Source organism: Nannospalax galili, unplaced genomic scaffold (genome assembly GCF_000622305.1).
Source record: "Nannospalax galili isolate Female #2095 unplaced genomic scaffold, S.galili_v1.0 scaffold17, whole genome shotgun sequence".
In the NCBI taxonomy this organism is placed as follows: domain Eukaryota; kingdom Metazoa; phylum Chordata; class Mammalia; order Rodentia; family Spalacidae; genus Nannospalax; species Nannospalax galili.
Genome location: NW_008342276.1, coordinates 1,717,931 through 1,734,547, shown reverse-complemented (window position 1 = coordinate 1,734,547; position 16,617 = coordinate 1,717,931). Strand labels below are relative to the sequence as shown.

Below are 16,617 nucleotides of genomic sequence, written 5' to 3'. Positions count from 1 at the left end.
AGCATAAAATTTACTTCATGTTAGTTAGTAGAGGTGATAAACATTACCATTGAAATCTACCTGATGACTTTCTATCCATACTCAGGTGCCAAGGATCTGAGTGTAATCAACTATGACTAGTAATAATGAGATACCTAGTGATTAGAGATTCATGTGCAAACATCTAAGTATTAGTAGCATTAAAAATGAGTCTTTCTGTAGGAAACAGTATACTTTAAAATTAAATGGAGATCTTTTTTAAAGGTTAAAAACTCGGGGCTGGGCATGGTGGCACATGCCTTTAATCCCAGGACTCGGGAGGCAGAGGCAGGCAGATCTCTGTAAGTTCAAGGCCAGCCTGGTTTATATAATGAATTCCAGGGCAGCTAGGGTTACAGGGAGACCCTGTCTCAAAAAGACCAAAAAAAGGGTTAAAAACTCATTCAAATTTATGTCTTACAGGGTTTATACTGAATTCAATACTGTATTACTTCAACTGTGAATGTAAAAATTTACAGCTACTTTTGAAAGAGATGTATCTTTGCTCTGGAAATTGTTACTGAATATGTTAAAGCTGTAATGAAATGCTTTTTCTAATCATGTGGTTATTAAATAAATTTTTTTTAATTTAAGGGTATACGAAAAATAGTCAAGAACTGCTGTAGACATGTGGCCACTGTTAGTTTTGTAGAAATTAAATGAGGTTATGTTGTAATCTCATTTAAAAATTTAACTGAAAATATTTTTACTCATAATCAAAAAAATCTTACTTCAATGCAATATTTTACTTAAATTTGTTTTGTTGAAATAATTCTAGATTCATTTGAAGTGGAAGGAATAATACCTTGCTCGGTTTCTTCTCATAGTAATATTTTATAAAACTACAATCCAATAGTATGTTTGTAGGTTATTAATATTAACTCATGAAGATACATGCCCACAAAGATCTGCCATGTTATACCTTTATAAATACCTCCAAACTCCTTTACAGGCATTCCCATCCTGCCTGTGGGGGTTGATTCCCAGAGCTCCGCCTTTCACCTTGGAGAATTAGAAGGAGAACGGAATGGGAGCTGTTCCCTGACAACTTGGTTGTATCAGATATTATTTCTACCTCTAGTAATATTTATCTTGATCTACATGAAAACCACTGTGAACCTTCTTAAGTCCTTCTCTAGAGTCACAGAACACCATTCGCATGGAATTCCTCTGCTGAGCATGCTGTCCTGCTTTGTAGCTCAGGCTGTAGTCTCTCCACCCCATGCAGGTGTGTCCCCCTTCTTTCTTTACTCACAGAGCCCTACTTTTGCTTTATTCCTTTTTCTCTGAATATGCTATTTTTTCATAGGAAGGCTAACTACATCTTCAAATCCAGAAAATATGTTTTTATTTCTCTATGCCTACCACAATGGCCTATTAACCTATTTTCTAGTACAGGTATGGAAGTGATGTAATTTGAACAAAGGAAAAAGAAGGGCTATGTCTGGGATACCTGCGGTCATTCTGTCACTCCCAAAGATGAAGTCAGCATACACAGGACGGAATCAAAAGAATTTCAGGGAGGCTGGCTCTCATTACACCTGTAATCCCAGCCCTAGGAAGGCTGAGACAGGATTACCAAGAGGTCAAGACCAGCCTTGGCTACATAGCAAGACTCTGAGAGACAAAGAGCATGGGGGGGATCAGAAAGATGGACATGGACCACAGAGAGCCAATGATCCTCTCTCTGGACAGCTGAGAGACTCTATAACCTTATTATTCAATCTGTTAGATTATAGGGTTAACTCTCTGAAACTACAGTCATATTTTCTCATTATCCTAATACCCTAAGTCCAATTTGGATGCAGGCACAGAGACTCTATGCCTGTCTTTCAAATCTATGATGTCCAAGACCCTGTTGCCTTATCCATGCAGGTTTATGCTCTTTTTTTTTAAGGTTTTTTTATTAGTACTGGGGCTTGAACCTAGGGTTTCATGCATGTAAGGTAAGTGGTCTACCATTGAAATATAACCTCAGCTAAGGTCATTTTAAAGTCATTCTTTTCTACTGCAAATTCTCTTCCTTTTTCCTCTTAGGTGTCACCAAGAGTTGGTCATTTCCCTGGCAAACATCAGTATGAAAGTCACATGTTTCTCAGTAGGATGGGCATCAGACTACCTCAGATGCAAGTCCCCACAGGTGATTTACCTACAGTGGAAAAAAAGCTTCACACATAATCAACAAAATGACATCACATTAAGGTGGCTTCACCCTAGACTGCCCGTTGTGTTACTATAATTACAAACATTTGAGAAGACAAATGAGTCAGTTGTCTGGGATGAGTCAGGCAGGGACAGAACCCAACACCACATTTACCTGGCAAAGCCATAGTTTCCTGGGGTACTTTAGATAATTTATGGATGGCACAGGTGTCAGGTCTTGGCTCTTCTGGTTTAACTACCTCACAGTGCCGAGAATCTGTCCTGCAAGGATAGTGGTGGTCAGGAATGAATGTGGATCTCAGTCTGTGTGGCTGCATGTTCTCACTATCTCGCTGGACCATTCTCCCTTATTCCTGCCTACTGCATAAACCTTGATTGCTGATCAGTCAACACAGGCTTGGTCAACAACAAAGATCAAAGGAGATAAATAAGGTCTTGATTAAATAATGTAACTCATGGGCCTGTGCCCCACCTGGGTTTCGTTACAATGAAAATGATTCATTGTGTCTTAGAAACGCATAGATGTATTTCTGATGCTTTGAAGGTAAGCTCCATATACTGAGTTGCAAGGACCTTAATCACTGATTCTGATTGAATTTGCTGAAATTAAATTCAGAGTGGGATTTGAGGTCTTATTAAATGGCATGGATGGATCTAGTTAAAGAGATTGTGGTCAGTTAGTCTCTCTCTCATGACCTGGGGGAAAGTGGGGTGGCATGAGGGAAAGCTTCATTGAGAGAACACAGAAAGGATGAGTATAGAACACAACCCGGGTTTACTGGCATCTCCAGTCTATTTTTTTGACTTTATTTATTTGTATTTTATGTGTATGAGTGTTTTGCCTGCATGTATTAAGTGTACCGTGTGCATGCAATGCCCGTGGAGACCAGAAGAGGGTGTTGGACCTCCTGGAATGGGAGTTAATGATGTTAGCTGCCATGTGGGTTCTGGGAACTGAACTCAAGTCCTCTTTTTATCACTGAATCATCTCTCTAATCCTAGAATCTCTAAGTTCAATGGCTCCTAAAGCCCCACAGAACCTGTAAAGCTTTGTTTAACACTTTCAAATTGCTGGAGCAAGTATCTTTCTCACTTTGCTTACCTGGAAAGAACTGGATTTCTGTTCATTATAATCAAGATTCCTAATACAAACATGGTGTAATGTCATAACTAGAGAAATTATAATGCAGTCCTAGAGAAGCATTATTAACGTGTCAAAAAGCAGTTCAAAAATTATATTGGGGTGAACAAATTAAATAGGCTAAATGAAAACTGCATAATACTGATATATATGTAAAACTATCAGGATTATATAAAAATTTGAAGCAGATTAAGTCAATATCCCCAAACAGAAAATAGTAGTTATTGTAAGCTGAATAATAAGCCTCCAAATATTTACATGTTTTAATTAAAGAATCTGTGACCATTACTTCATACAGCCATAAGGGCTTTGCTGAATTAAAGACCTTGAAATGCATTATGCATTTTCTGGGTTGACCCAATTAGTCACTGTGCCTTACAAAGTGGGTCTAAGAGGAGTCAGAGGAAAGGGGATATAATGACAGATGCAAAATCAGAGTGATCTTTGAAAACAGCAGGAAGAGGTTACAATCTGAGGATGCAGGTGATCCTTAGAAGAGGAAAAGAACAAACAGAGCCTTCCTAGAGCCCCCAGAAGCAACCAGCTCTGTAACACTTGACTTCAGCCCAGTGAAGTGGACTTCGGATTTCTAACTTGTAGAAATACGAGAGAATAAATATGTTTAAAATCATTGTATTTATGTCAGCAACTGGAAGTTCTACAGAAGTTGTCTCTCTACTTCCTATGAATCAACAAGTCTCTTTTATAAGAAAAAAATTAGTCATTTAAAAAAGTAATTAGTGTGGCTGGCTACAAGATGTATGATTAATCACACTTTTCACACTTTAGCATAGCTTGGCTGTTGTTTTCTGTGGCTGTAGAATATAATCACAATGTGGTCTAATTTCAACATATATTTAAGGAAAATAACACCCTTCACAAGAATAATCCTGACCACATCTTTCTGATGGAAAAATTCTTGGATACTTCTATGAAAATCCAGCAGGTGACTGAACAAAGTAGATTCACAGAATCAATTCCTGTTGGAAACCAAAGGCCAACAGCATACTCAAGTCACAGAGGACAACAGAGGCTCAGTACACTATGGAATTCCCTTCTTCCTCTCAGTGTTTTCCTGGAACTGAGGCCTGGAATTACATTTGGAATCACCAGGAACAACAATAAAAGTGGCATGATTCCCACCTACAGGGACAGCAAGTATCATATTAAAAGTCTAGAAAGGAAAACCTGTTGAGGGAACAAGTAAGACCAAGGAGTCCTGGCCTGCCACTCCCTGCCCCAAGCTGCAATCACTGCCCCTCACCAGCCTTCTTTGTCTTCTGTGTACATTTGTTCTATCGCATTCATCCCCTCCTATCGTAATTACTGTGTCCTTCTCCCCAGATACCCTGATTTCCTCCAGGGTAGGAATTGTGTCTCATTCTTCTTTGATTTCCTAGTCTAAAACAGCACCTGGCATAGACAAGCCATTTAATAAATGTTTGTTGAATTATGTTAAATTGAATCCTGGCCTTAGCAGCAGAACCTTAGAACTCTAACCCAAGATCATAAAAATTCAACTTTCTTGATTCTATGTTCAAAGAACTTGCTAAAGTGGAACAACATGACTTCTTGACCAACTCTCCCCTAGGCTTTGGGCAAACATGAGATTTCTTCTAGGGGAAACCTGTCAATCTCTGTTTAACTTGAGTTTAGATTTCAAAGGGCAGAATTCAGGCAGTGCCCTGGACCTCCAAATGAATTCATGATGAGAGCTCTATTCAAGTCCCCTAGTTTCTCTTGCCCGGGAATGATTCAAGCCAGGCCAGCTGTGGTTGATGACAGCTCTAATCCCTTCCTCAACATGCTCTGCTCAGTGTGGGTGGAGGTACAAAAATCTCTCCTTGATTCTTTTTCTGTTTGCAATGTTGGGAATTGAACCCAGGATCTTGGAGAACAAATCCAGGGTCATGCACATGGGAGGCAAAGCACCCGCCACCACTGAGCCTCATCCCCAGACCCTTCTTGAATTCTAGATCCTTTTCCAAAGGCTACTAAAGTGGCTGGCTGGAGTACCTTTAGCATTTCATAGTGCATAAGCATTTTGGCTTTAGACTCTTATTGATATGGTTTCAAATCTCATTTGTAACTTTCAATACTTAAGAGACACTAAAAATGTTATTTTGTTTTTCTGATTTCAATTCTGTTGCTTAGAAAGGGAAAATAAAATATGTATAGGATGATATTATATATTTACATATACTATATAACAGACCAGGTTTCCTTCATGCATTGAGTATCCAACTCTATCTAGGCTACTGGTACCATCTTAAAGCTATATATTCAAATCTAGCAAAAGAGAGAGGACAAGAGTCAACAAAGGGCAAATTGTGTCATGGTGCAGAGGAGTGTCCAGAGCATAGAGCAGAGCAAGAAAGTGAGCCACATATATTAGAACTTTTCAGTGCTATGCATGGAATGGTGGAGCATTCTGGATCAACCTCCTCTTGTTTTATGAATGTTTATTCCTGTATTTCAGCCAATCACAGCCAAAATTGCTGGTAATTCGTCATTGCATGGAGAACTATGCTCAGAGCTGGAATTCTTCCTCATGTCACTCCTCAGTGCCCTTTGGGTGTTCCCACTGTTGTGTTTAGAAAACTTATGAATGACATTTGGTTTGAGGATATAGCTGACCTTGCATTTTTAGTATCATGGAGGAAGCTACATCTATTCCGTAGTTTCAGTAAAATAATTGCTGATGTGTTCCTCCACACTCTGTCACAGGCTCTTTTCCTTGTCTGGGTGATATTTAGGAGTCTCTTAGAACAACAGGTCAGCTGGTTACTCTGTGGAATGTGTTCCTTCTCCATTCACTGTACTGCTTTGAATATGATTCACTCAGTAAAGGAACTGAAATGTACCAGTGATTGTCAAATACAGAAAGAATTGGCTTACTGCTTTGGATTTGGGTTGCACTGAGCTTTCCTCACAGTAGTGCAGGCCTACATTATCAAGGGCTGCCTCTTCTCTAACCCTTCCTTTATTCATCACCAACACCAATGAAACCAAGACCCTTAGAAAAGTAGGCCATTTATTGTTATCATTATTAGTATTCATAATAATACCATTAACTTTTTGCCAATAAATGTGAGAATTTAGATGAAGCAGACTTAAGCAACAGATCTTTCCTCATAACAGTCAGCCTGCAGTTGGCCCTGAGCAACTCAACAAAGACTTCCATTCCACTGCGTCCATCTCCTTCCACACTGAAAGCTGCTGCAGACCATGGAGGGTGGGTAGGTTTGAACAAAAGTGATGGCAGCACTTTTCTTTCTTCTCTACCTGCCAAAGACAACAGGCCCATTGCCAAGGAGCTTCTGTACATTCCCTCCTGTCTGAGAAATTGGACTTACACATAAGGCTGGATCTTCCTGACATCAATATGTGAATTTTTACCACGCCGTGAACCTGAAGGACCATGGGTTTCTCGGCAGCCATCTTCCAGTATTTTCCAGCCTCTGTGCCTGGGTGGATTTGAATAACTGGCTTTCTCCCTCTACAGTTTACCCTCCCACTTGTCCTTGTGTCTTCCAGCACCCTGGGGTAAATGGATTTTGTGATTCTAGTTATTGTATTTTGTGTAATTTTTCCTTTTATTGTTTTTCAGTGAGGTATCCATATCATGGAAGGCATTTATATCCTGGACACTTTCTTTCTTTATAGACACCACACCTTGTTTCTTATTCTCATCAAACTCATATTAAGCTTTTATCCTTTTGGATCTACTGGAAATAAAAAGAAAAATATAAGAGCCTGAAAAGACGGAACAGAAAGAAAGACCTCATAGTCAGGTTGCCTAGGTTTTGAGGAGTGATTTTCTTTCTTCCCCTTGAAAGGAAAATCTTTTTCACTGGTACATACAAAAGTTCCCAACTATGGAGAGGTATCAGTTTTGGACAAAGACCACTGCAACACAGAATGCTGAGAACCTGCGCTCTTCAACTCTGGAATATGGAAACAAACTGTTGGCCACTGCCAGGCCTGCCTTGAATTTCAAATGCTACAAATAGGAAGTGAGGGGTAAACTTACTAAACCCATTAGACCTGTGACTAGTGATATTTTCCTGTCGTTTTTAAATATGGACTAATGGGTAGACAAACGTCAGAAAATATGTTCAGGGCTGGCAAGATGGATCAGTAGATTAAGTCACTTGCTGCCAAGCCTGATAATTTGAGTTCAATCCCTGGGACCCACACGGTAGAAGGAGAGAACTGACTCCTGCAAGTTGGGACAGTAGGATTGCTGTTAGCCACTCATGGCTTTCATGGGGAAACCCATGAAAGCTTTTCCACTTCTTTCTCAAGCACAGTGCTGCCAGTCTTCCTCCCAATTTCTGGAAGTAACAGAGAAAAAAACTGTAAAAAAGATTAGAACTCAAGTGTCTGAAGGGATCAGCACAAGTCACATAAAGGAATGAGACAAACATGGAAGCCACAAACTGAAATATTCTTGCCCCTCCAAAAAGGCCAGTTAATGAAGTTTTGTTTTGTTTTGTTTTGTTTTGTTTTTTGGTCTTTTTGAGACAGGGTCTCCCTGTAGCCCCAGATGTCCTGGAACTCACTATGTAGACCAGGCTGGCCTTGAACTCATAGAGATCTGCCTGCCTCTGCCTCTTGCATGCTGGGATTAAAGGTGTGCTTCACCACGCCCGGCTTGAAGTATTTTTTAAAAAGCTAAAAATTTGTATTTGTATGTAAAATTTCACAGTGTTTCTATGTTGATAATCAAATCAATGTGCTTTAAATGCCATTCAAAATAAGAAGACTACACATGTATCCCAAGTCACCAACCTTATTTGTTCCATGTTTGAGAAAGGCAAAAACAGAGAGCAAACAGACTCCCTTGCTACTTCCCCGTCTCTGGCTCCTACTCTAGTACCACCAGGTGATTGACAGATTTTCTCTTGTCCCCAGGAATGCTTAGTCCAATATTCTCCATCAGGTTGAAGGAAATCACCCCGCTTTCCTCTGAACCATCACCCATGTTTAACCAGAATCATCTTCTCATTCTCTTCTTAACTCCTGAACATCCTTCAGGCCTTAGCACTTGTCATTTCTTTCAAAAAGTTGCCTAATTCTCCAAATTCAAGTCATAATACACCTGCATATCTCAGTCTTGGTAAGCCAGACTGTGGTTCAATTGTTTTGTTCAGTTTGCAGTGGTAGGTTTTGAACTCATGGCCTTCCTCATGCTAGGCAAGTGCTATACCACTGAGCTTCCTCCCAGCAGGCCCCAACTGTTTTTATTAATGTGTGTCTCCTGTAACAGGGTGGTATCTTGATCCACTCATTTCTAGTGCCTCATCTGGCGTCTGACAGATAAATATAGATGACTGAATATACACATATGTCAAATTCTTCATTTTCAGACCAGCTAATCTTTCCTTTCAAAGGCAGAAATTCAAGATGTTCTCCTACATGGACTTTATCTTTAAGAAATTGTAGTGTTTTTCTCTCCAATTGCACACATATTTTTATCTTTAACACCTTCCCATAAAAAATAATTTTAAGCCGGGCGTGGTGGCACATGCCTTTAATCCCAACACTTGGGAGGCAGAGGCAGGTAGATCTTTGTGAGTTCAAGGCCAGCCTGGTCTACATAGTGAGTTCCAGAAGAGCTGGGGCTACAGGGAGACACTGCCTCAAAAAGACCAATAAAAATAATAATAATAATTTTTTAAAAAAGAATAAATGGAACAAAACACAGAAAATATTTCTCACCTATCTGCCCCACTGACAACAGGTTCGGGAGAACTCTCCCTTCCTGCATTTATAGACCTTGTACATCTGGGTACACATATGCAGATGCAGCTTTTGTGTTGTTTTAAACATATAGGCGATCCTATTATAGAGTGTTCTCACATACATTCTTACTTCACACACTGTCACATTTATTCAGTAATAATGTAAATTGCCTTCCCTCAATCTTCTCCTTTTTTGCCATTATTTTCTTTTATTTAATTTTTATTTTATGGGCTAGAGAGATGGCTCAGCAGTTAACAGCACTGACTGTTTTTACAGAGGACCTGGGTTGGGTTCCCAGCACCTAGCACCCACATGGCAACTAACAACTCTCCATAACTCCAGTTCCAGGGGAACTCATGAACATAAATGAAAATAAATAAAATATTTAATTTTTATTTTATTTATTAGTTTTATTATATGTTTGAGTGCATTGCCTGCATGTGTGTAAGTGCACCCATGTCATTCAAAGCCTGCAGATGTCAGACGACAATGTCGGATTCCTCTGGAACTGGAGTTATGGAAGGTTGTTAGCCACCATGTAGGTGCTGAGAACCAAACCCAGGTCCTCTACAAGAACAGAGAGTGCTGTTAACTGGCAAGGCATCTCTCCAGCCCTTTGTTGTTTTTCTAATTGTTGCTTGGTTGTTTGAGTCATAGTTTTGCTTTGTAGCCTTGGATGTCCTGTCACTAACTATATAGATCAAGCTGACCTCAGACTTGCTTGTGATTCTTCTACCTCTGCCTCTGGGGTGTGAAGAGTCAATCTTCTTGATGGATGCATAGAATTCCACAAAAACTGTGCTATGCTTTATTTCAGCAGTCCTCTAGCAACAGCCTTTACGATATTAACTTTCATTTTCTTTTCTTCTTCTTTTTTTGTCTTTTTGAAGCAGGGTCTCCTTGTAGCCCCAGCTGTCCTGGAACTCACTATGTGACCAGGCTGGCCTTGAACTTACAGAAATCTGCCTGCCTCTGCCTCCCAAGTGCTGGGACTACAGACATGAGCCACCACACCTGGCTAATATTTTATTATTTTTATTTTATGTGTATGAGTATATTGCCTGCATGTATGTGAGTGCACCAGTGTCGTCAGTGTCGTGCAATGCCGAGGAGGTCAGAAGAGGGCTTTGGATTCGGATTCCCCTGGAACTGGAGTTAAGGACAGTTTGTAGCTGCCATGCGGGTGCTGGGAATCGAACCCGGGTCCTCTGCAAGAGCAGTCAGTGCTCTTAACCACTGAGCCATCTCTCCAGCCCCTAACTTTCATTTTCTAAGGCACATTACTACGTTTTAATTTTTCTACAAATGTGTAATAACTTTCATGTAAAAAACAAAAAGTCAGGAATAGTAGCAGCACACCTTTAGTCCCAGCACTGGGGAGGCAGAGGCAGGCAGAGCTCTGTGAGATCGAGGCCAGTTTAGCAAGTGACCGGTCAGCTGAGGCTACAGGGACACCCTGTTTCAAAAAGGCCAAAACAAAAAGTTGAAAGGAAACAAAAATATAACTGGCAGTCAAAAAAAAAGAACTGGCATTCTAGGCTAGGAGCTATAGCTCAGTGGCAAAGTGCTCGTCTAGAATCCTAAGGCCCCAGTTTCATCCCAGCTCTGGAAAACAAAACAATAAAATGAGCTTACAATCTGATCTTCCCAAAGTCCTAGAGAGCTGCAGTGTCTGGCACTTCGAGATTTCAGTCAGGACTGGTCCACATGCCACTGCTCTGCAAGAAACTCAGTGAGAGCAAAATCACCTGACACCAGTAAGTTAGACCCCCTCCCCACCTCCCCCCATCTCAGTTCTAAAGCCCTCGAGTTATCTATGAATTTTTAGAGTACCCAACCTTTGTAACCAATCACATCATTTGTAAAATCAGGTTAGTAACAACCACACAATAGAGTTTTCATGTGAGGAGAGGTTGGAAAGGAAGGGTCACCTTTGGCGTGGACCACCACATTCTGGCCATTTCCTGAGAATCCACAGAAAGAAGGAACAAGAATCTAATTTCCACTCGCTTTAATGGATTTTAAATTTTAGGGTATGTGAGAATCATCATCTAAGTGCATAATATACATATGCATATATACACTTATGTATGCATATGTAAGTATAAATATGCATATATGCACATTCATGGGCAGATATATTACATAGAAATAGGAGAAGGTAGGGAGAAGAGGTCTAAAGGGAGGGAGGGCAAGAGAGGGTAATGGAATATACATGACACGAAATCAGAAGAGGGGACTATTTGGGGGGTAAGAAGGGGACCAGCAAGGTAGGGTAGGATGGGGAAGGGTAGAGATGGGGAAGGAAAATTAACACAAAGTTTAATGACACATGTATAAAAACACCATAATAAAATTCATTATTTTATAAGCTAACTTTGAAAAAATTAGTTAAAATAAAATATATATTTCTGGCCACTCTATAAAAAGTGTGCATTGAGTCCGTCGGTCTTGGGAGCCCAGCGATCTCCTTGACAAGCAGGTGATGTCTCCTAATGTGCTGATGATGCAGGGGCTCCATGGACCACATTGGAAAAACATTGGCCAAAGCCAGAAGAAGCAATTGCACCTGCTCCAGGGCTGCCTATGCCAAAGAGGGTGAGAATGAAGGAAGAGATCCAGCTCCTATTTTCTCCTTTCTTTGTGCTTTCATAAAGAAGGACCTGAAATTACTCAGAAGAGCCACATAAAAGGGCAGTTAATCCTGAACAAATACAGAGTACGTAATCCGGGAAAGTGTTAAACCCCTTAAACCGCACTGTAGTGCTGCCAGGCCTTCAGGGATGGCTGAATGAACTGCTCAGGGGCACGAAACCAGAGCTGAGAGGTCCTGATCTCACCTATAAGGCTTTAGTTTTGAGCAACATACATTTATTTGGCCTCTATTTGGTACATTGCGCTACAGTCATTTATTCTTTTGGTGAACCTACTATGTGATGAAGCTTCAAAAGGCTCTTTATACTACAACGGACTTAATTTTAGCAGAATGGTTACCTCATATAAAAAGATAACACTGAAGATACAGGATGCAAAACAAAACCCCGATACTCACCACCAGGCCTGTGGCACATGCCTGTAATTCCAACCCTCTGGGAGCTAAGTCAGGAGGAACACAAACTTGATGGCAGCCTGGGCTACGTAATGTTGACACTGTCTGAAGAGGAAAAAAAGAAAAAAGATTAGTGCTTTCTTCATTTGTCTATTTAGGAAACATATACTGAGCACCTCTTTGCCTCCTATGTGTGTCTTTATTAGATTACTTTGAAACCTACTTCAAATGCCACATCCCTGTCCAGCTTTTCCAAAGCTCCCAGGAAGAATGATTTTAAAAACCCATTTGTAAAGAAATATATTTATTTACTCATTTATGTATTTTATCTTGCTTGTTCAAAAAAATGAGATTGAGTCCACATTTTCTGCCAAGGATTTTATAGTTGATAGGAATTTTGTCATAACATTAATCTCAGCATAATAAAATTCACCATTTACCTATCTGCCTTCCCAAGTGCATCACAAACCTCATGAGGGGAGACTGTCCTATTCATCATCAACTCCCAACACATGTAGATGTTCAGAATATAAATACAGATATATTTGTGTGTGTGTGTGTGTGTGTGTGTGTGTGTGTGTGTATCAGAGTGAGTATTATCCCTCAAAACAGTGCCTGAGGAAGGAGTGCATTTTTCTATAATACTGACTAAATTCCTCCTAAATTTGAAATTATCTTCCAGAACAAGTTTCAAAAGCACACAAGAAAACAAGAAATATTAATTTGTCTTGCTCTTCCATTTCCCTTCAAATAATTTATTCTCCACAAATAATTATAAATTTCTTGTGGCTATGTGCAAAAGTCAGATTTCTCTACAAGACTATGAATCTACATCATGAAGGTATAAATGTTGTCAGGAGGCCTCCTGCTTTTTAATCCTGTCCTGCCTTGGTGAATCCACTCTCCTCCTCACTCCTCTTCTGACTCCAAGTCATTTTGATTTTGAAATGTGAGTTCAAACCTCAGCTCTGCCACTTGTGAATGAAAGTTCCCGGGGGGGGGGGGAGTGCCTCTTCAAACTGAGCCTTCTGCAAAGACGATCAACTAACCAGAACTTCGATGATTGTGGAGAATTTGGAATGTTTCAGGTACAGATCCTAATTACAATTTATCTTGTTATCTTTTGTTTTCTGTTAGATATAGGGTCTCATCTCTCTAGTAGCCCCAAGTGACCTGGAACTCTTGGTGGTGGCCAGGCTGGCCTCAGTCTCACAAAGATCCACCTGCCTCTGCCTCCACAGTGCTTGGATTAAAGGCATGCATACATGACTCTGTTTTGGGCTATCTTTAGCCCTTTCAATAGTCATTCCCTGCCCACCAGTATATCTGACTTAACATCCTGTGACTAACAGATTAAAAACTTTTGGAGGGCTGGAGAGATGGCTCAGCAGTTAAGAGCACTGACTGCTCTTGCAGAGGATCTGGGTTCAATTCTCTGCATCCACGTGGTACCTACGAACCATCCTTAACTCCAGTTCCAGAGGAATCCAAAGCCCTCTTCTGACCTCTGCAGTATTGCATGACACATGTGCACTCACATACATTCAGGGAATACACTCATACACATAAAATAATAATAATAAAGTATTTATTAAAAAGAACCTTTTGGAATGTATGAACTTAACAAAACCCTAGATTCCACCAACCAAAAAGCTGAGTGTCTTCAGATGGCATCTGAGGTCTATAGCTGAGATTTCTCTTTTGCTGTATCTACCTACGTAATGTTTCCACCAATGTATTAGAAAAGTGCCTTGAGTAGAACTCCATTGTGTAAATGTACTAAATTTTCATTATCCACTCTTCAGTCAAGGGACATTTAGGGTGCTCCCATCTTTAGCTATTGTGAAAAGAGAAGCAACAAATATGGATGTACAAATATCTCTGCAATAGGATGAGTCCTTTGGGTTCTACTCAGCAGTAAAGAAAGATGAAATCATGAAATTTTCAGGTAAATAGATGGAACTAGAAACTGTTATACTAAGTAAAGTAACACAGACTCAAAAAAAAAAACAATGTATGTTCTTCCTCATATGTGGATCTTAGCACCAAATCTTTATATGTGAGTATATATCATGATGTAACTGCAGGAACCAGGATAATGAAAGGAACCAGGGAGGTAAAGGGAAAGAAGGACTCTGGGCAAGAAGAACAGTAGAAAGTAGGTGTTACTAAAAGAGAAATGGATAAAATGGGGTTATTTAAATGGGAATGGGGAAGGAGGATTATACAAGGAACTTTGGGGATAAAGAGAAAGGAGGTGCTCAAGAGATCTGGGACCATAGGAGACTGGTATTATCAAGGGAGGAATGGGGGAAAAGGGGGCAGTCATGGTGCAAGGGTTAGACAGGGAGAGAAAGAGGAGAGATAAATAATGCCTAGCTAGTATAAAAAACCAGAGGAAATCATATTAGTCAAACGACCTAATGATAGATTATACATACAATATCTCTAAATGAGTCCATGTGTATAGCAAGAAATAGGGCCAGACAGGAGAAATCTTCCTTAGAGTTGTTGGCCAGGGTGGTCCAACAGACTCTCAAAATTACACAGGCTATTGCCACAGCCCTTGATTGCCTCCCAGAACTTGAAGGTAAGATCCTGCTTCTGAAGACAGAACATACTTTGGACACAGTATTTTGAGCAATGGAGCTGGAACTGACCTGGAAGCCACTTTGTCTGAAGACTAGCTATCATAGCTTTGGAAAGCACTATGCAAGGTGCTAAGGGAGACCATCAATCAATGATCCAACACCAACTTCAAAACCAAATAACCACATCAATGACCTGTACAACATATGACATTGTACAGTAGTGACACTTTTGTCTTGGGGGTAATCAACAGCTACCTAATTAGACTTAAAGCCCACTTGATGGGAGGAAACTCATGTGTGGTTCTGTAAATATAAACAAATACACATGGCTGGAGTGGTCATAGATCCTAGAGAAAACCCCCAAAGTCACATCTCTAGACTAATAAAATTGCTTACAATGTACAAAATATGTATCCTTATATTTACAGACAAATATCCCAGTCACCACTTATCGAAGAAGCTTCTTTTGCATCAGAGATTATTACAGAGTACCATAGCTGGTCACACACAGACATTGCCTGTGAACTGCCCAAGTCTAAGTGGCACATCTACAATTCAACCTCCACACCTAAGGCACATGGAACATAGAACAAGGGGTAAAGAAGACAACAATGAATATCTCAACTCTCATCAATGAAGCTCCCTCATGCAACAGAGGGCCAGGAACACAAAAGGTCACAAATGGCAAAAGCATAGGGACTAAGAGTCTGCAGAATGCTGATCCTTGGACAGCGACTCCTATATTAATCTATACCTACCCAGGACTCAGGGACCATTTCAGAAGAGGGGGTGGAAAGAGTGTAAGAGCCAGGGAGGAGGTGCATGACCATATGGAAATAGAGCCGGACAAGCTCCTGGGACCCTTCTCATGTGAACCTACAGCATGCACAGGAGCCATGCATACTCAACAGACAAAATTACCCAGCATAGAACTGGGGAAATGGAAAGCTGACCCCAATCTTAACTAAAGAAATATTGGCAACTGATCACTGCTGGGTGAGAAAAAGCTGATCTTCCTAAAGCGAGAGACTCTAGATAGGTTGACTAGACCTCAGTAGATGAACTTGCACTGAGGAACATCTAGAGACACTAACTTGACACAGTAGGCCTTAAGACAAATGACAGAATGTATGAATTCCAGTGGGGCAAGGGCTATGGGAAGGTGCCAGTGGGGAAGGGGGTATAAAGATCATTAGATTGGTTGAGCTGTTCTGTGTGAAATACACAAAAATTCAATAAAAATAAATAAATAAATAATTAGAAAAGTGCCTTGATTTACGACTTTCTTTGTTCTGTTACTATAAAAATCTCATGAAACTGTTTCCACATTGCAACATGGAATTTGGGGTAACCTGAATCTGTGTTCCTGGGCCATGGGCACTCATATTTGGCTCCAGATAAACTATCTCTTATCCCATTTGAAGTGAGAGTTATGTTTTCCTGTCGGCATACTAAATTGTTTCAATGTGGGCAAACTATCTGAGTTCTGTGAACCTCAGTTTTCTCATAGGTAAAGTGGGAGAAACAAGTGAGCAGTACACTAAGCATTTAAAAAGTTATTTCATTTTAACTGACAGTTTTTATTGCTATTATTTTTTATTGACAAATCATAATTTATATGTGTACGGGATACAATGATGCTTTGGTGTAGGTTTATAATACAGTATAAGCCTTTTAAAATCTATTCTTCCTGTTGGTTTGAAACTTTGTGTCCTTTGTTCAACTCCTCCACACTTATCAGCCTCTGGGAGCCATCTAATCTTTATGAGGTCCACCTGCTTAAATTCGTATATGAGATCATGTGATATTTATCATGCTATGCCCGGCTTATTTCAGTTAGTGTAATGTCGTTCAGATTCATCTATGTTGTCACAAATGACGGGACCCCCCCATCTGACACACACACA

At 40.2% G+C, this 16,617-nt stretch overlaps 1 pseudogene; it reads left to right on the top strand.

The window, feature by feature from the left end:
• Nucleotides 1-5,072: 5,072 nt before the first annotated feature.
• Nucleotides 5,073-7,335, top strand: LOC103738171 (annotated as a pseudogene).
• Nucleotides 7,336-16,617: the final 9,282 nt, after the last annotated feature.